Source organism: Bufo bufo, chromosome 3 (genome assembly GCF_905171765.1).
Source record: "Bufo bufo chromosome 3, aBufBuf1.1, whole genome shotgun sequence".
In the NCBI taxonomy this organism is placed as follows: domain Eukaryota; kingdom Metazoa; phylum Chordata; class Amphibia; order Anura; family Bufonidae; genus Bufo; species Bufo bufo.
The window spans coordinates 93,173,377-93,194,511 of NC_053391.1; the positions used below are offsets into that span (position 1 = coordinate 93,173,377).

A 21,135-nucleotide genomic window follows, 5' to 3' on the forward strand; every position below is an offset into this window, starting at 1 on the left:
CTGCATCCACAAAAAGTAATCTAAGGCAAAGTAAACTGTATATTTCCAGTGAGAGTGACAGGCGAGCAGACAAACGTAATTGCTTAGAAACTGCGGTCTATGTTCATGGAAATGCAACGTTGCATGATTTCTAAAAACCCCTACGGTGCTTAATGCTGAAGTGTTTGTTGTTATGAATAATATATTTTAATGATAGATATCCTATGTTTCCAGATCACTCCTCTATAATGCAGCATTACTGCTGCACATTGTATTGCCTCCTGGGAGCCTGAAATATGAGGCAGGAGAAAACTAGACTTTTTTTTTGGAAAGTGAGGAATGTAAAACATGAATACATATAACAATTTATGATATAAAATATAGGTAACATATAGAATACAGGCTTATTACAAAGGATCAAAAGATTCTCTGGGTTTCACCTTTGATTCCAGTACATGGAAACTTTAGCTTGTGGTGCTCAGATAAGCATCCCATCAAGCACATGTCAGAGTCAGTAGATGAAGGGGGTTAAACCAAAAATCCAAATGGTGGATGGATCCAGAGGATCCAGACAAGAGATGAAAGGCAGTACAGTTATTTACATAGGAGCAGAAGCCAGGAATGATGCCAGAGGTTGGCATACCAGAACCAGGGACAATCAGACAAACAATGGAGATGTAACCCGATTTACAAAAACAGGACCAAGACTTTATCAAGAGAGGCCAGAGGCACAGTGTCATGTTGGCAGCTGAGGTCAGAACGTGCGGTGAGTAGGAGGCTGTGGCCAGGTACAGGAAAGGAACCATCACATTGTCACACAGCAGCATGATGCATTCTGGATGAAGGAAAATAAGTGTTCTACAGCAGGACAGCAAAGGGATCATGTAGCAGATCAATGGATCGAGAAGAAGTCACTAAAGTCAGAAAACTAATCATATAATGTAGGTAGTGTTGGAATTTACTATGAGCCTCCATGGGGGAGACAGTTCCTGTAGTCCAGGAAGAAAAAGAATTGCAAATAATAGAATCACAGCACTGTATTTAGTGCTATTGTTACTGTCAAAATCTGAGACCCCTAAGCAGAACCAGAAGAGCCCCATTATAAGTCAATGGGGCCTGCATGCATCACTAGTGTTTACAGTATGATGGAAACCAGGATGCTCTTGTTGTGAGCAGAGCCAAACATTTTTCATAATATATTTAGGGGCTGAAATCATACAACCCCAATGAGTAGGTATTGTCATTCTGTTCCTTTACAAAGAGCCAGTACTTTGTCCAGTCATATATTAAAGAAAACTGATGTACAATTAACATTGCTTCTTCCAGATTCAGTTTGGACTTTTTGAATCCAAATCAGGTTCTTCTAACATTTTGCCCATCTGAAATAGTGTTCTCTAACCATTGGCCTAGGATCCATATGAGATCACTGAGAAATATGTCCTAGTTGTTGGCAGATGAACATATCATAATTGTCACCTAACCATAATCTTACCATCCAGCAGCTGCCACTTCGGTGCTGAGAGAGATTAGAAGTGGCATGTGCGGCAGACACAAGGCAGACCCTGAAAGGTTGTCATGCCAACCAAGTAAGCCCTGACGGTCAGTCTAACAGAGCGATGGGGTGCCAAGCCAAGCAGGGCTCTGGCTCAGCATCCAATCAGAGGGGTATGTGGGGGATTTAAATCAGGCACTGACAGATCAGTGACATTACTTTTTTATGCACCCTGGCTCCTGTTCCTTAATCGGGGTTTAGTGCTCATACCCTTATATTCTTGCTTACATATCCTCCATTACCGACTTTGGCTTGGCTCCTGATTAAATTCTTGTCTCCTGATTAGGTTTATACTTACTCTCCTGGCTTTGACCATTGCTAGCTGACTGTTCTATTGTTCCCTTTTGGTCTAGTACCTGTGAGTTTACACCCTTTTAATGTCACCTTACGCCACAGATGTAACCTGGGCCCCTAGCAGCAGCACTCCATACAGCCTTGCACCGAGTTCTAGTGAACACCTAGGGGTAGCCTTAGATTCTGTAGTGTACGAAGATTGGTAGCAGTTTTTTGAGTTTGCTGCCAGTGTTTCAGGCAGTGACCTTCGCAGTTTACTTTACAAAAATATTAATATAAGCTAAGAATATTATTACTAGCAAGAGTGTACACAGTGTAAAGGCAGACCAAGTAGTTGATATAGGGGTCAGGCCTGTTTGGCCCCTACTGGTTAGTAGCAACCTGTAGAATCTCCAAAGGAACTGCACTGTTAGCAAGCAGGAAGGTGATAACTTGGCTCAAGAGTCAAGGAAAGGGTAACACCAGGCCCTTTGTTCATGGATGGCACCGTTATTGGTGGCCCATTTTGATATTTGCTAAGGGATCCCTTCTCTTTTACGTGTGGCACTTGGCACCTGTGTCAACTGACCATACAACTGGCTTCCAAAAAGTGGACTTTGCATCAGCACAATATCACTGTCACTTTTTGTTCAAACTAACAGGTTCTTCTTTGTTAGTTCCTCTGTTATTACTATTTGGTTGTTCATCAACGATACATATTCAGTTCATTAGGTAAAGTGCCTGATAGTATATTTGATATACTACCCATTATCACTGTTATTACATCACCTGCTGTAATTTAAGGTCCATACCAAGCAAACAATGTTTTGGACCTCCAACTAGTTTCAAAGAATTAGTGCACCTAAAGATACATATTATAAAGGAGTATGTACTGGCTTCCTGTTCACATTGTAATCTAAAAAAAAATCATGAAAATCATAATCACTGATAGAGATGTTTCATCTATTAGGTCATTTGGATGTCAGAGTGGTTACCCTCTCACATTCTAGAGCCGCTAACAAGCAGTTCCCCTCTGTGGCGATTTGTGCCATCCATGCAGTTTGCTGGGATTCTGGGAGACAGATCCATGATGATCAGCTGACCCTATATGAAAGAGGTCGTAATGTATATGATGAACCAACCCCCTTTAAAAACATATATATATATATAAAGAGGAGTCAATAATTAGATCAGTACTATCGCCGTTCATTTTATAGAGTCGTTTATTCATTGACAGGCTGTGATAAAGGGAACACAGAGGTATAAATCATCAAGTATGAAGTCTTACATTCTTAAGAATTCACACAATTGTACGGTTTATGACACAGAAAAGCAAACAGCTTAGAAAATCACACAAATATTCTTTGACAATGAAATGTGAGGAACGATGCAGTGAAATCTGTTGAGGCTTCTGCCCTCTTGACTTTACACTGGGAATAAATAATATACTGTATTTCTTCATCGCTGTCACAGCAAACAAACATGAATAACGTGAATGAGTTCAAGCGCTCAGTGAAATGAAATATTCAATGAAAATTACCAGTGTGAACATTGAGGTAAAACATGAAGGATTCTCACCTGAGATCCGGCACAGTACTATACAAAGGACCTGTGATGGTGATCAGTTGTCTCAGTCTTTCATTTGTTTGGCCTAGGACCATGAGTGCTCGGACTATGAGACTCCATGAAGGGTTATTCCATCTGACAAATGAGTCACTTATTCAATGGATTGGTAATAGGCATTAGATTTGTTGGGTTCTAATGGTTGGGACCCTCATTGAATGCTAGAATGGGGACCCTGTCCAATAAATAGCAAAACACTCCCACTAGGCTATTTCCGCAAGTTCTATATAATTCCAAGGATCGGTAACACGCATGCTGAACTGCTGCTACATACAAACTCCTCCATATCATGGCCATAGTCATGAGGGGGCAGCGGACTTCCCAAACAGGTATTTCAGTCAATAACATGATAAATGGGAGCTTGATAGTATTCTGGCAGCCGGAATGCTCCTTAAATGGGACACTAAAGTAATTTAGTATTTTCTATTTCTAGCTAGAGGCGTTAAGTAAATCAGGAAAAATGTCCTACCACATCATCACTGCTTTATATCACATATTTCCAGGTCCAGTAATATTTATATCCAGACTCTGCTTCCTTCATGCTTGGCCTATACTGACATAGTCCATAAAACGGACACACTTGCATGGTGTAACATACCATTAGGTTATTAGGTTTTAAAGTGTGCCAGGATGCTGATGAGCCTGCTACGCTATTTGGAATAGCAAAACAAGAAAAATGTATACGCAACAATATAAATATAAAACGAAATAAATCTTTTAAAAGGCAAATGGAAAAAAAAACAAAAAAAACAAACGTAGGTCAAAAATCCATATGCATATTCAAACTGTACAGAGTAACTGTGGTTTCAAAAGACCCTAAGGTTGACCTTTATGTACTGCAGACAGGAGCGAAACAAGTAGCCATGAATTTGGTGCCTAATCCATCATATAAGAATGATAATGGCCTAACTGCTGTGTCTTCACTTTCTTTAAAGGCCTCTCAGAGCTCCTAGTAACGTAGAGAACATTAATCCTGACTGCTGATTCATCTGCAAGCTTCCATGTGCAGTACATGCGTGATAAAGTGGCAGACCTTTGGGTGTTCCATGCACCACCTATAGCAATCCCAATGGTGCCTTTAGCTGCAAAACTTAGTATTATTTATAAACAACATTAAAATATTGTCCAATTATTAATTTTTGCGCCTGTATATTACCATATTTTTTTTACTAATCCAAAGACTGATCACATGTCCCCTTTAAAAAATCACTCATAGCAAAATCAAAACCATGAGAAGCTACATGACTGGACATGACATTAGAGAGGACATTGGGAGCCATTTACTATCCAGAAATATTCCTATTTCAGGCGCAGATGGCAGCACAAGATTAGTTGCGCCGCAACCTGCGACTTCTTTCCCGCTCACGCTACGTCTAAAAAGTGGGCGTGGTGTGGGCGGAAAAGGGGACGGGCCAGTAGTGCCTATTTCATTCATAATTTTCTATGCCTGGTTAAGGAGTAGAAAATGGCTTAAATTTAAGCCAGAAAGGAAGCGGTCATACATTTACACTGGCGCTGGATACGCCGCTGCCTCTTCACTACGTCAGCGGATCCACTGATAGCTATAAGGATTACTAACACGACATCTAAAACGCCAGTCTTAATAAATGACCCCCATTATTTTTCAATAATCAGACACACTATACCTGTCACCAGGTTACCTGGTCTAAACTAATGCTGATCAGATGTACGCAGCACACACACACACTATAATGAGCCTACATGGGAGCTCCCCTCTGCGGGGGTGAGGCAACGATTAGTTCATGTGACACAATCCACTCATTTAGAGGCTCAATTAAAGGGTTTGTCCGGGATACTGAAGGGCTATCCTCAGAATACAGGTATCAATACCAGATCGGCAGGGATCCTACACCTGTACACCCTACCGATCAGCTGTTCCTGAATAGTTCCCGCACCAGAACTCCATTTGTAGTGGACGGAGCTGGTTACAGCAGTGCTGCCCCCATTCACTTTATAGGACGGAGCTATGCAGTTTCGGTGCTGACTTCCGGCTCTGGAGATACAAATAAACAGGTGAACAATGGTGGTGCAGAGTGTCAGTCCCATGCTGATCTGATATTAATGGGCCTATTGGACTGAATAGCTGGAAACTTTGGTGAAATACTTGTGTCTCCAAGACCCTGATGTATTAGAATTTCAACTGTAAGAAAAAGATCACTGTGTAACCAAGCATTGTAAACTCTAGGTCCTGGACACATTAAAGCAGCCATTACCTACAGTGTGAATAGTCTATATTTTAAGCTTTAAGGAAAGGCACAGATGTATTTTGTCATATAGATATTGTAATTGAAATGTTTACTGTGTAATTTCCTGTGCGGGCGAGGTAGGCTCACCCCCGTCACGGCCTGCTATTGCTTCCCCGTCACCGGATGTTTTGACCGCGTGAGGGAGAGATGCAGCGGCGGGTGTGCGGGGATCAGGAGCAACATGGGTGCTGGGGAGCAGGTTAAGTATAATCTATATGAGGGGCCTGGGCACTGGGGGGTTATGTGTTACACTTTGGATAACCCCTTTAACAGCACCCACTGTAAAATTAAGTGATGTGTCGTCTACTGCCAAGTTGTTAAAAAGGCTGTGTAGCCACTCTTTAAACATATCTGTTCCTGGGAATACTCGTTATGGCTATCCTTACCTTGCTATCATATTTTGAAATTCGTTCACGCTTCGTTTGGTGGTAAAAGCAGAATTGCGTTATGGATTCCGTTACCAGGGACCATAACGCAATTCTATGACGGAATGCATAAAGGAGTGCCTTTAGAGGCATTCCGTTATTCATTCCGTCATAATAGAAGTCCATGGGCTGCAAAACGGATCTGTCCCGTTTCCGTTAAGCAGGGGAGTCCTCTCCTGCATCACGGAAACGGGATGGACCCGTTATGCAAAAGCCTTCTATTATGACGGAATGCCTCTAAAGGCATTCCGTTTTGCATTCAGTCATAGAATTGCGTTATGGTCCCTGGTAACGGAATCCAAATAACGCAATTCTGCTTTTACCGCCAAACGAAGCGTGAACGTATTTGATAACATGAAATTCGCTCATCTCTAGTTGTCACCCAGCTCCAGAACTCGTAACAGCTAATCTGCTTAGTTATGTGCACTGACAACCCCTATTTGAGCTGAAATGACAAGCACACTGGCTTGTCGCTTTTTTTTCCCCAGAAAACAGATATGACTAAGAATACACTAAATAGCCGCAGCTTAAATCTCCTTCATCTTTTCATAGATTACAGGGCATTGTAGCTGTGTGCCACTTAGTAACTCTGGGGTACTGTGAGCACTGAACCCAGCTTCTTACAATAAAGCACTGGAGATCGCTTAAAGGGGCATTCTAGTTTCTTCATATTGATGACCTATGACCTGGATTTAAGATTGGGGGAGCCTGACACCCTTCTGCTTGTTGACTCCGTCCACTGTTTAGTTTTCAGCGCCGGCCGAAAACAGCTGAACAAGTGTCCGACATTGTCTATCTGGAGGAAAGGTCGTCAATTTTAAAAAGCTGGAATAGCTGGTGAGCTTTTCACATGGTCCTATAAAATTTGCAGGATGTGATAAAATGTCAATTGAAGTCTAGAAAGTTAAATGCACATTGAAGAATCTGAGCAGTGACTTCATGTTCACAGCCATATCACAGCTACGTGGAAACTGGTTTGTGTGGTGCTATAAGGCACCACAAACACAACAAAGAATAAAAGATATTTGGATTTTCAATACATTGATGCCTTCCTTAGACTTTTTCCTTTAAACTGGGGAAAGGTATTTTCTGCTGAGGTTCAGTTCTGGCGAATGATTCTGTTTCTTTTCCATCTCCAGAAACCTTTTCATCTAGTAATAAATATAAAAAATACACATTAGGTTTATTGGACGAATGAAAATACAGCATAAAACACTAGCACATTACAAGTAGTGGAATACAAGAGAAGCTAATGGCGCCTTTATTAATAGTATAATTATAGTTCTGACTTTGGCAGTTAGAAGCTATTTTATAATTGCTACATGAAACACCATCACCGTGGGGATCAACATATACATCTGGCAGGTTTTTTGTTCTTTTTTGCTTTTTATTCTACCATTTACATAGCCGTATGAGGGCTTGTTTTTTGCAGGACAAGTTGTATATTTTTTATTTAATGGCTCCATTTAATATACCATGCCATGTATATAAACTTAAGTTTTTCTACTTTCAAAAAAAAATGTGTTGTGTTGCGGCCATATTCTGTCACTCATAACTTTTTATTATATTTCTATCTAAAAAGCTATGTTGGGGCTAGTTCTTGCAGGTTCAGCCATAGTTTTTATTGGTACTATTTTTGGGTACTGTGGTAATGTGAACAATGCTGGAAGGTGTGTTGTCCCACTTCAGGTACCTCAGATGGGTGAGAAAGATAAAATCCAGAGAGTTTGCTGAGACATTTTTGTATACATTTTCTGGGCTGGATTTTACTTGGACTGGTGGCTAGGCTTGGTAGAGGGAGTTGCCAGTCCACACCCTTCCAGTACGGGTTTTCCTTTCTACCTGAGGTGATCGCAGGTGAGGCCTGCTGTAATCAGGCTGGCATAAAGCGCCTCAGAGTAGGTCAGTCTGGGGAGAGATACTCTGTGAGATACAGAGACCCAGAGCAGAGGCTCTGTGCGTGGTCTCAGCTCGCCAGGCTGAGAGACCCTGGGGCACTGTGACAGCCCGAAGTTTGGGGAACGCAGTGACGCCGGGATTCAAGGGTCACAAGGCTGGAGTCGGGAGGACTGTTGGGCCACACTTCCCCATACAGGTACGGGACTGATTACAGCCGGAGAGACTGGGGAACTACGGGCTGAGAAAAAGCCGCATATGGGTTCCGTCTGTGAACAGGGTTATGTAGCTGAGTCAGGGCCACGTTAACAGGTGTAGTGAGAGCCCAGCCGGGCAGGTATTTGTTTTGTTTTAATGTATGTGGGAACCTCACCACCCCAGTGATTATTAACTGGACTGTTCCGTGTATGAAAAATGTCCCAATAAATGCAATGTTTGGCCTCGAAAGCTGCGGTGGACGACTATTCTTGTGAGAATAACCCCCCAAGTACAGCGATCCCTTACAGTACGTATAACTTTTTGACTACATTTTATTACATTGTTTGGAGGGGGAGAGATGACAAAGAAACAACTATTTGAGCATTTCGATTTTTTCCTATTACAATGTTCCCTGTGCTGCATAAATACTTTTATGTTTTAATAGCTAGGAAAAGGAGTTTCAATTTTAATACTTTTATATATCAAGTCCTCTAGGGTATTGTTTTTACCACACACTATAATACTTTAGTATTGCAGTCTATAGTAATTGTGACTTCTTTGTATTAAGCCCTAGCACACAAAGATAACAATATTACAATGGAGGACCTGGGAGCGTTGCCAGTATAAATCAATTTTGGAGTCCAAACAAAAACAGGAGATCAGCACTGTTAATCCGTAAAACGTCTAAGTTTATTGTAGCATCTAAAAATCAGGACATCAATATATTATGGACAGTGTAGAAAAAGAAACCCACTTCACAATTCTGGCATCTAGCCCTTATTCATAGAATTCATAGCCAATTTTATTGAGCTGGGGAGTTCTTTAATTCATCCATTGCTCCACATGGCTTGTACAAAAATTTGACCTTTAGACTTTAGGGACAGCATTGACCAACAAAAATAGCTGCTGTATACTGCACATAATTTAAAGGGAATAGGTCACGAAAACATTATTTTTTTCAGTTAAAACAAGATAGTAAAGTATATCCTTTTCTCTGTTTTACTTTCTGACTGCAGGTATTTTTTCAGGGCAGCGATCTTGCCTGACATGTTGTTAACAGCACTTAGACATATGCTTTAGAAGAACCACTATGGGCCATAAACACATTAGACACAATGAACATGAGGGGACCTCGCTGACTTCTATGGGAGAGTTTTCTAGGCATGCTCTCTGACCTGTGCAGGTACTGTCAATGGTGGATCCTGTGTTAGCTATATATAGGTGTTATAATTAGGCATGAAAAATTATTTGTGAATAATCTCATAGAATGGTAAGTGATTGGAACCAAAATTATCTCCAAATAGAGTTTCCCTCATCTGGACCCATTAATGTGTCAGAGCTCAGGCCCACCAGAAAAATTTCTGGTGCTTTGGTGGGCTTGTATAACCCTGATTCAATGCAATGACGAAGTCATGTATTGAAGCATCTTGAACTTTTCCAAATTGTTGTCTTCACTAGAGGCTAAAACATCCACCTGCACCGACTATGAGAAGATTAGTATGCCCCTGGGTAGACTATTAAATATGCTGTCTATTTTACCTAATGCTCTTGAAGAAAGAATTTGAAATACTTCCTGAAACGGATTGAGTTGCTGTATTTTACTATGATCATTTAATAAGTGGTAACTGTTTTATCGTGGATTCTACTATATGGGAATAAATAGGCTTAAACAATAGCAGAGGAATTAAGAAGTTTACTAAGCAGTGGAAAAAAATATACAGAAAAGACATATACTGATCACATGCAGCATAAGATACAAAAAACACTTAACCTGCACTCAATTCTCTGGAACCTCCTTGCTGGCCCACCACGCAACAAAAAAAAACCTTTTCGTCTGCTACTGGGCAAAAACCATTTCTCCTATACTAAATCGAGTGTGCGGATTACAAGTCGAAAGTCAGAATTATTGTAACACATCACGCACGTGCAGCGGGCGCCATAGCTGTCGGGTTTCTGCTATTTTAAATAGCAGAGACCCACGGCACGTGTATGCGATCAGTCATAAGGATGATCGCATACATTTTCCCTTTCAGATGCCGTGGTCAAATGTGACCACGGCATCTGCGCAGTCCGGAAGCGGAAGTCGCGCACTTCTGCTCCGGTAACCGCGTTCCCCGGCTGAGATCGGGGAACTTGTTACATTGATCTAATAGGCTGAAGCCTCAAGCAGGGTTCGGTGCCTATTAGATGACTATACCAATACAGGCCACTAGGTGGCAGCATTGCATTGGTATAGTGCAAATTAAGTGTTCAATGGTGTCTATATAGACAACAATGAACACAATAGGCAATCTAATGATTGCCAGTTATTGTCACTCAAGGTGACTTAAAAAACAGTAAAAAAAAAGTTAAAAAAAAGTTTTCGCAAATATAAAAAAAAAAACTAAAAGTTCTAATCACCTCCCTTTCCTTAAAATAAAAATACTTAAACAATAAAAAAAATAAACATCATGGGCATCACCGCGTGCGAAAATGCCCATACTGTTAAAATATAACAATATTAATGGCATACGGCAAATGGCGTAACGTAAAAAAAAATGTTTTGTCACTTCAACTACCCAATAATTTTTTTATAAAAAGTGATCAAAAAGTCGCACACACTTCAAATTGGTATCACTGAAAAGAACAGATCGTCCCGCAAAAAATGAGCCCTCACACAGCCGCGTACATATAACTACAAAAAAGTTATAGGGGTCAGAAAATGGTTATAAAAAAAAATAATTCCTCAAAGTATTATTTTTTTTTTCAGTATTAAAACGCAAGAAAAATTATACAAGTGTGGTATCGTTGTAACCATACGGAACTGGAGAATGAAGATAGCATGACAATTTTACAGCATAGTGTACAGTGTAAAAAAATGAAATAAAAACCTTTATCAGAATTGCGTTTTTTCCCAATTCTACCCCATTTGGAATTTACAACTTGTCCCGCAAAAAATAAGCTCTCATAAGGCTATGTGAATGGAAAAATAAAAACACAAAAATGGAAAATCCCAGGGTCCTTAAGGGGTTAAAATCTAAATGTGTCAGGCAAATTTTGAGTTCATATTTGGAATCAGTGCACTCATTTTAGTATATTGTTTTTCTCTCAGTAGCAAAATAATTGCTGCGCGGTGTAATCGAAGGCTAATTGAATATACACTCAATGACAACGAAATAATAAAAATAACGTACCAAGAGGGAATTAAATTAAACTTTATAAGTAGTAAAGGGCTACTGTTCTTGTCAAATCAAAAGTGACAGGTGGGCACTCCCCTTTCCCGCCCACAATCCCACCCCAAACCACGCCCAAATACCGCCCATTCAACGCCCCTTTTATTCTTTTAGATCTTATAACGCATCATTAATTTAATTAAGTTTTAATAAGTTTAAAATAAAATGATATTAAGCTTGTATTAAGTGTGTATTAACCGCTTATTAAGTTATTATAAATATTGGCAATAGTTAATTGATCCGTCTAGCTTGCTAAAGGCTAAATGACCTTCGATGATGTCATCACAGGTCCTAGGTACATTTCTATCTAGCCCAAATCTAACCTTCAATAGATAAATATTTTATCTATTATCTATAAATCTATCTATCATCACAAATCACATATCTATTTATCCGGCATCTATCTACCTAGCTAATCTATCTATCCGGCATCTATCTATCTATTAGCTAAAGGACCTTTGATGAGCCCCTTTCCCCGCCCATAAACCACCCAAGCCTCCCCACACCCACACAGCCCCGCCCAAATCTGATGTCTCCGCAGGTCCTTAAAGGATAACTGTTGCATTACCTTTTGTTAGTGGATCTGCGATCTTTGGAATTTGCTTTAATTATATACTATCGTGTTTAATAAAATCGAAGGCGTCCGTGATTTAGGCAAAATATTTGAGCACCGCATCTAACGCATATATGTATCATTTATAAATATTAACAATAGCTAATTGCGACACCCAACTTTCCCAGGGTCGATTCTGTCTTCCCATTTTGTCCTATTTCATAGCCGCATCTATCATAGATATTCAACATATCTATCTTTTTTTTCTTAGAACTCTATATTGTTCCTCTGTTATTATTCCTAGAAATTAAGATATAAATGAATAACGGCAGCCTGATTATTTATGTCATAACGGGCGCTAGAATTGGATGGATCGCAAGCAACACACCGCCCACACCGGCGTGCCTGTCAATCACCACTGTCCCACACGCCACCCGTACAGCCCACATCGGCGTGACGGTCAATCGCCGCCGCCCCCACATCGCCCACACCTGCGTGCCGCCCAATTCTAGCGCCCGTTATGACATAAATATTCAGGCCGCTGTTATTCATTTATAGCTTAATTCCTTGGAGGAATAACAGAGAAACACTATAGGGTGCTAAGAAAAAAAAGGACCCAGCCTTGTTATTGTAATGAATCAATACTTTTTATTCTGGAATTTTGGTCTTTTAATCTGCATTTAGGTATGTGTATTTACAGATAGCTAGGTAAATAACAGATAGATAGATAGATAGATAGATATTGGCTTGATAGATAGCTATATAAATAAGATAGACGATTTATTTCTATGAGATAGATAGATATATAGATAGATAGTTAGTTAGATATTGGCTTGATAGATACAGCCAGGTCCATAAATATTGGGACACTGACACAATTCAATTTTTTTTGGCTCTATACACCACCACAATGGATTTAAAATGTAACAAAATAGATGTGCTTCAACTGCAGACTGTCAGCTTTAATTTGAGGGTATTTACATCCAAATCATGTGAACGGTGTAGGAATTACAACAGTTTGCATATGTGCCTCCCACTTGTTAAGGGACCAAAAGTAATGGGACAATTAGCTTATCAGCTGTTCCATGGCCAGTTGTGTGTTATTCCCTCATTATCCCAATTACAATGAGCAGATAAAAGGTCCAGAGTTCATCTCAAGTGTGCTATTTGCATTTGGAATCTGTTGCTGTCAACTCTCAAGATGAGATCCAAAGAGCTGTCACTATCAGTAAAGCAAGCCATCATTAGGCTGAAAAAAAAAAAAAAAACCATCAGAGAGATAGTAAAAACATTAGGCGAGGCCAAAACAACTGTTTGGAACATTCTTAAAAAGAAGGAACGCACCGTTGAGCTCAGCAACACCAAAAGACCCAGAAGACCATGGAAAAAAGCTGTGGTGGATGACCGAAGAATTCTTTCCCTGGTGAAGAAAACACCCTTCACAACAGTTGGCCAGATCAAGAACACTCTCCAGGAGGTAGGTGTATGTGTGTCAAAGTCAACAATCAAGAGAAGACTTCACCAGAGTGAATACAGAGGGTTCACCACAAGATGTAAACCATTGGTGAGCCTCAAAAACAGGAAGGCCAGATTAGAGTTTGCCAAACGACATCTAAAAAAGCCTTCACAGTTCTGGAACAACATTCTATGGACAGATGAGACCAAGATCAACTTGTACCAGAGTGATGGGAAGAGAAGAGTATGGAGAAAGAAAGGAACTGCTTATGATCCTAAGCATACCACCTTATCAGTGAAGCATGGTGGTGGTAGTGTCATGGCGTGGGCATGTATGGCTGCCAATGGAATTGGTTCTCTTGTATTTATTGATGATGTGACTGTTGACAAAAGCAGCAGGATGAATTCTGAAGTGTTTCGGGCAATATTATCTGCTCATATTCAGCCAAATGCTTCAGAACTCATTGGACGGCGCTTCACAGTGCAGATGGACAATGACCCAAAGCATACTGCAAAAGCAAACAAAGAGTTTTTTAAGGGAAAGAAGTGGAATGTTATGCAATGGCCAAGTCAATCACCTGACCTGAATCCGATTGAGCATGCATTTCACTTGCTGAAGACAGAACTGAAGGGAAAATGCCCCAAGAACAAGCAGGAACTGAAGACAGTTGCAGTAGAGGCCTGGCAGAGCATCCCCAGGGATGAAACCCAGCGTCTGGTGATGTCTATGCGTTCCAGACTTCAGGCTGTAATTGACTGTGAAGGATTTGCAACCAAGTATTAAAAAGTGAAAGTTTGATTTATGAATATTATTCTGTCCCATTACTTTTGGTTTTGTAACAAGTGGGAGGCACATATACAAACTGTTGTAATTCCTACACCGTTCACCTGATTTGGATGTAAATACCCTCAAATTGAAGCTGACAGTCTGCAGTTAAAGCACATCTTGTTTGTTTCATTTCAAATCAATTGTGGTGTATAGAACCAAAAATATTACAATTGTGTTGATGTCCCAATATTTATGGACCTGACTGTAGCTATATAAATAAATAGACAGATTGATAGTTAGATTGCTGCTTGATAGATACACGATTGATAGCTAGATAGATAAACAAATAGATAGATAATAGCTAAATAGGTAGATAGATAAATAGATAGTTAAATAAATAGATGATAGCTAGATAAATAGCTAAATTGTGAGATAGATAGATAGATAGATAGATAGATAGCTATGAGATAATAGATAAATTGTTAATTAGATAGCTAGTTAAATAGATAAATTACTAGATAGATAGATGTCTATAAGGTTATGTAAATAAAAACACTCCACCTCTCAGAAGGTCAGGAACTTGGAGGACCCCATCCCTGATTCCGGCATCACTTGTATAGAAGACACTTATGCCTTTCTCTGGGGACACAGATGGTCTGTGTCTTAAGGTTCCATTTTAGTGGTTCTTTCCCTCTAATTATTACTTGTGTAGTAAGCAGATACAAGACTATTATTCTACAGTTAACAGGATTAGTAACTGGTACTAGGCTGCATTCCTAAGGGCTGAGGTCACTGTTCTTGTACACTGCACACTGGAGACCTTTTAGGAGAGGCCACTGGGCTAAAAGGTATAAGGTATGCATGTAACAAAGTTTAAGCTTTATTGAAGAAAACCCAGAGACAGCTACCTGTCTCTTTGTTTTCCACTATCTAGGGTAGGGAGGAATGAGAACTTAAAGTGGCCTGGAAAAACACTACAAGTGACCCCATGTTGTAGGTGGGGGAACACAAGTAGGCAGGTACAACAGAAGTAGGCGGCGACAGCAATACCGTATTGTAGAACTAAATACCACCCAGCAGAACCAAATACCACAGTGCAGCACAAAAAGCTTCCACCTGTGCCACAATATAAAAATGTAACATTGTCCTGAGGATGACAGTTGAATTCAGAAGGGCACATGTGGCCACTACCAGGTGCATACGTGCCTGGTGCTCTTAAAATAATAAATGCTGAGAGCATCAGTTATTTATGTACCTGGCTCACCAGGAAATTTCCCTCTAGTGTTTATTGCCAGTCCGCCGCTAATCTAATAGATAAATTGATAAATTGATAGATAGAAAGATAGTTAGATATTTATGAGCTAATAGATAAATAGATACACTGATAGATAGTTAAATTGATAGATAGACAGATAGATATATAAATAGAAAGATAGATAGATAGAAAGATAGTTAGATATCTATAAGCTAATAGATAAATTGATAGATAGTTAGATAGATACATTGGTAAATTGTTAGCTATATAGATAGATAAATTAATAATTAGATAGATAGAAAGATAGATTGTTAGATAAATTGTTATATGGTAAAAATTCCACGGCACTCCCATAGGTTGTGGTTTAAAAATGTGTTCTTTAATCACCAACGCTAGTGTTGGTAATTAAAAAACAAATTTTTTAACCACAACCTATAGTGCCGTGGAATTTTTACAATATATCTATTTTGGATAAAGGATTGTCTCCATAGCCGCTGGCACACAACTTAGTTTTGCTCTGCGGTGCCGCTTTCATTTTGTTGTTGTAGATAAATTGTTAGATAGATAAATAGATTGATAGATAGATAGAAACATAGATATTTAGTTAGATATCTATGAGCTAATAGATAAATTGGTAGATAGATAAATAGATTGATAGATAGATAAATAAATAGATAAATTGTTAGATAGATAAATAGATTGATAGATAGTTAGATAGATTCTTCTTCACCTCATTGAGCTGTCTGCGCTGTGCTCTTGCAGTCATCTTTACAGGACGGCCACTCCTAGGGAGAGTAGAAGCAGTGCTGAACTTTCTCCATTTATAGACAATTTGTCTTAACGTGGACTGATGAACAGCAAGGTTTTATGCAGGTCAAAAATTCTTAATCGTAGGTCTTCTGAGAGCTCTTTTGTGCGAGGCATCATTCACATCAGGCAATGCTTCTTGTGAAAAGCAAACCCAGAACTGGTGTGTTTTTTATAGGGCAGGGCAGCTGTAACCAACACCTCCAATCTCATCTCATTGATTGGACTCCAGTTGGCTGACACCTCACTCCAATTAGCTCTTGGAGATATCATTAGTCTAGGGGTTCACATACTTTTTCCACCTGCACTGTGAATGTTTACATGGTGTGTTCAATAAAAACATGGTAACTTTAAATTCTTTGTGTGTTATTAGTTTAAGCAGACTGTGATTGTCTATTGTTGTGACTTAGATGAAGATCAGATCACATTTTATGACCAATTTGTGCAGAAATCCATATCATTATAAAGGGTTCACATACTTTTTCTTGCAACTGTATCTATGAGCTAATAGATAAAATGTTAGATAGATAGATAGTTAGATAGACATCTATGAGCTAATAGATAAATTGTTAGATTAGATAAATAGCTAGAGAGATAGATAGATAGATGTCAATGAGTGTATATTGGCATACAGGTTTTCTTCTAGACAGTTTCATAAATCTGCCCAATGAATTAATTCTCAGTTTACCAAGGAGAGGACTTTAATTAGTTAATCTGGAAAATGTCATCTAAAATATCGCTTCTGGCCATTTACAAGACAAATCCCTTAGTCACATAAATAGTTTATATGTTTTTCTACAGTCTAACGATACATGGGGAATCATGGACCAGATCTGTTTAATAATTCCATATAAATTACCATATAAAGAGTGTTAAATATTCTTGGCTAAAACATTCATCTTGAAAGTAAATATCCACCCTCTGACACAATCTACTTTTTACTGTAAGCAAGCAGCTATATACAACCAAGTAAGCCAGACACAGGAATTTAATTAGCATTTCTACCCCATTTTTTTCTGGTTGTGTAGCCTACACTTCAATGATGACATGATTTAGAGGAGAGACATAGAAACTGGGCTAGTCAGTGAGGCCACCAGTTTTAAGGATCTCATATCAGCTTCATGGGTTACACCTATATATGTCCTTGATCAGCAGTGGCCATCTATACTTAATAATCTCTTAAGGCCCTATTACACGGAGCGAATATCGTACAGATTCTTATGCATGCGAGCAAAAATGGACAAGAATTGTGTGATGTAATAAGTATGAACAATTGAAGGATGAACGATAAATTGTTAGTTTCTCGTCCACCGTGATCTTTCAGCATGAAAAAAAAGTTCCTTGTTAATAGATCCGTTCGTATAATATGTAGTCGTCTAGTTGCTAACAATCTAATCCATGGCTTTGGGAGTGGCAATAGGTGTGTCTTCGAAATTGACATGCTCTTTTCCATTGTCACACCTACCATTTCACCTGAAGAACAACCTCTTGACCAAGCATCTGTTCACCATCTTTACATGAAATAATAGCAAACGAGTAAGGACCGCATCTACGAACAATTATCGATGTGTATAATAAGCAAAATTTTCGTCGCTAAATCTTCGATCATTTATCGTGATCTGTATGACATCTGCTAGTGTAATAGTACCTTTACATTATATATAGAGTAGCTATCTTTGCTGGTCACTGGTGCCTTTAAAGTCTAAAAATGAAAACTTTGTATGTGCCATGTGGAACGTCAGAAAAGTTCCACTGCTCTACAAAATTGACTTCGAATAAGATCTAGATACCAAAAACATGTAAAAGGGATACTTTTTCTACACTGTCCAGGATATATTGATGTCCTGATTTTAAGATGCTACAATAAACGAAGAAGGTAACAGAACTGCTGATCTCCTGTATTTTTTTATTTTTTTTTTACAAAACTGATTGCTTATACTTAGCATATGTGATCAATATCAGATTGGAGGGCATCTGAAACCCCGCACCTCTGCCAATCAGCTGATTGAAGTGGCTGCAGTGCTTTAGCAAGTGCCTCATTCTCTTTATTTTTTACCAGGCACTGCTCCGAACATTTAGTTATGGCCAGAAGTGAATTAGCTCTTGACTTGACAAGGAGTAACCCCCATGGGATGGTCAGGGTATCAAGTCATGAGGCCGGCTACCCCCAAAACTGAAGAGCCATAAGTCAGTACACTATACATTAGTTATATACAATTGTTATAATCAGGCACAGTCTACATATGAGCCAAAACTTCTGCCTGTTGACATGAAATAATAACGCTCCCACTATTGGTTAACAGGTTTGCATTTATTCAATGGTCTTAAAGGGGTTGTCCGGGTTCAGAGCTGAACCCGGACATACCCATAATTTCACCCCAGCAGCCCCCCTGACTTGAGCATCAGAGCAGTTCATGCCCCGATGCTCTCCTTTGTCTTGCGCTAAATCGCGCAGGGCAAGGGCTCTTTTGTTTACAATCACACACTGCGGGGGCGGAAGCTTCCGCCTGGCAGTGTGTTCGGTGGCGTCACCGGCTCTGATGGGCGTGCTTTAGCGCTGCCCTAGCCGTTTTATTGGCTAGGGCAGCGCTAAAGCCCGCCCATCAGTGCCGTTGACATCACCGGGCTTCCTGGCAGCCTCATGGAGAGCCTGGTACGTCACCGGATCTCCAAAAAATGCCTATGCCCTGCGTGATTTAGCGCAGGGCAAAGGAGAGCATCGGAGCATGAACTGCTCCATTGCTCAAATTAGGGGGGCTGCTCTTAACCTAGACAACCCCTTTAATTTTGTATACCCTCCCATTTTGCATTCAGCGATATTCATTCAGTTTAGATGGCAGCCCATACTAAAAGAGAGAAGAGCACTTGTATGTGAACCCTTAGTTTGGGCACAGGTTCTTCTATATGCTGTCCAAGTGCACCTCTGGGTCTCAATGGTTGTCACGAAGCAGCTCTAGATATGAATAATTTATACCATACAGAAGGGTGTTGTCCATATGGGACAAAAATGGTCATACATGCCAACTTATGAGATGGGACAACCAGGAGATTCAGTAAAGTGGCATACAAAGCAGAGCACTACAGTATGTGCAACATGCAAAATACAGTCCTGATCAAAAGTTTAAGACCACTTGAAAAGTGGCAAAAAATCATATTTAGCATGGCTGGATCTTAACAAGGTTCCAAGTAGAGCTTCAACATGCAACAAGAAGAAATGGGAGTGAGACAAAACATTTTTTGAGCATTCAATTTAATGAAAATAACGAATAAACTGAAAAAGGCTGTTTTTCAGCTGATCCAAATTTTAGGACCACATGCCTTTAAAAGGCCAAATCTGTGCAAAGATGTGGATTCATTGTCATTTTCTGTCAGGTAGTCACACATTATGATGGCAAAGGCAAAAAAACTCTCCCTTTTTGAACGTACTCGGGTTGTTGAACTGCATAACCAGGGTCTCTCACAGCGCGCCATCGCTGCTGAGGTGGGACGCAGTAAGACAGTCATTTGGAATTTCTTAAATGATCCTGAGGGTTATGGAACAAAAAAGTCTAGTGGAAGACCCAAAAAAAATTCATCAGCACTGAGCCGGAGGATCCAATTGGCTGTCCGTCAAGACACTGGACGATTCTCGACCCAAATTAAGGCCCTTACTGGTGCTGACTGCAGCCCCATAACCATCAGACGGGATCTGAGACTAAAGGGCTTCAAAAACAAAAAACGTCTTCAAAGACCTCGTCTCCTTGAATGCCACAGAACTGCTCATTTGGACTTTGCAAGAGAGCACCAAACATGGGACATTCAAAGGTGGAAGAAAGTTTTATTCTCTGATGAGAAAAAATTTAACCTTGATGGTCCTGATGGTTTCCAACGTTACTGGCATGACAAGCAAATCCCACCTGAGATGTTTTCTACGCGCCACAGTGGAGGGGGCGCCATAATGGTCTGGGGTGCTTTTTCCCTCAGTGGAACAATGGAGCCTCAGGAAGTGCAGGGGCGTCAAACGGGCGCTGTCTATGTCCAGATGTTGCAGAGAGCATTCCTCATGACTGAGGGCCCTCGTCTGTGTGGTAACGACAGGGTTTTTCAACAGGACAACGCTACAGTACACAATGCCCGCAGGACAAGGGGCTTCTTCCAGGACAATAACATCACTCTTTTGGCCCATCCTGCGTGTTCCCCAGATCTAAATCCAATTGAGAACCTTTGGGGATGGATGGCAAGGGAAGTTTACAAAAATGGACAACAGTTACAGACAGTAGATGGCCTTCGCACGGCTGTCTTCACCACTTGGAGAAATGTTCCCACTCACCTCATGGAAACGCTTGCATCAAGCATGCCGAAACAAATTTTTGAAGTGATCAACAATAACGGCGGAGCTACTCATTACTGAGTTCATGTTTGGAAGTTGGATTTCTGTTTTGGGGGGGTTTAGTTTTTTTTTGGAGGTGTGGTCCTAAACTTTTGATCAGCTGAAAAACAGCCTGTTTCAGTTTATTCGTTGTTTTCATTAAATTTAATGCTCAAAAAATGTTTTGTCTTACTCCCATTTCTTCTTGTTGCATGTTGAAGCTCTACTTGGAACCTTGTTAAGATCCAGCCATGCTAAATATGAATTTTTGCCATTTTTCAAGTGGTCTTAAACTTTTGATCAGGACTGTATTAGTCCTTCTCTCCTGCTTATTTATATAGGACATGTCTGAACTTACAAAATTTAAAATCACAAATAGTACATATGGCTTCTTAATCACACGCCAAAGTGAATATAGACCACCTAAACCAGACCCCCTTATAACGCCCCAAAATACAGTAGAGACACCAGACCATCTAAGGAAATGCAGACCTTGAAACAGACCCCACATCAGGTCCCCCAC

The 21,135-nt window shown here is 40.0% G+C and overlaps 1 protein-coding gene across 3 annotated transcripts in view; it reads right to left on the reverse strand.

Moving 5' to 3' along the window:
- Nucleotides 1-2,864: 2,864 nt before the first annotated feature.
- The window catches only part of CTPS2 (CTP synthase 2), a 305,004-nt gene continuing 286,733 nt past the window's right edge, over nt 2,865-21,135 (reverse strand). For 2 of the 3 annotated variants that reach the window (XM_040423329.1, XM_040423328.1), the window contains one exon: nt 6,383-7,270. The gene's annotated coding sequence lies outside the window, so the exon portion shown is untranslated. Of the gene's footprint in view, nt 2,909-6,382; nt 7,271-21,135 lie in introns of those variants that run through there. The other variant, XR_005777445.1, reaches the window with a different exon arrangement.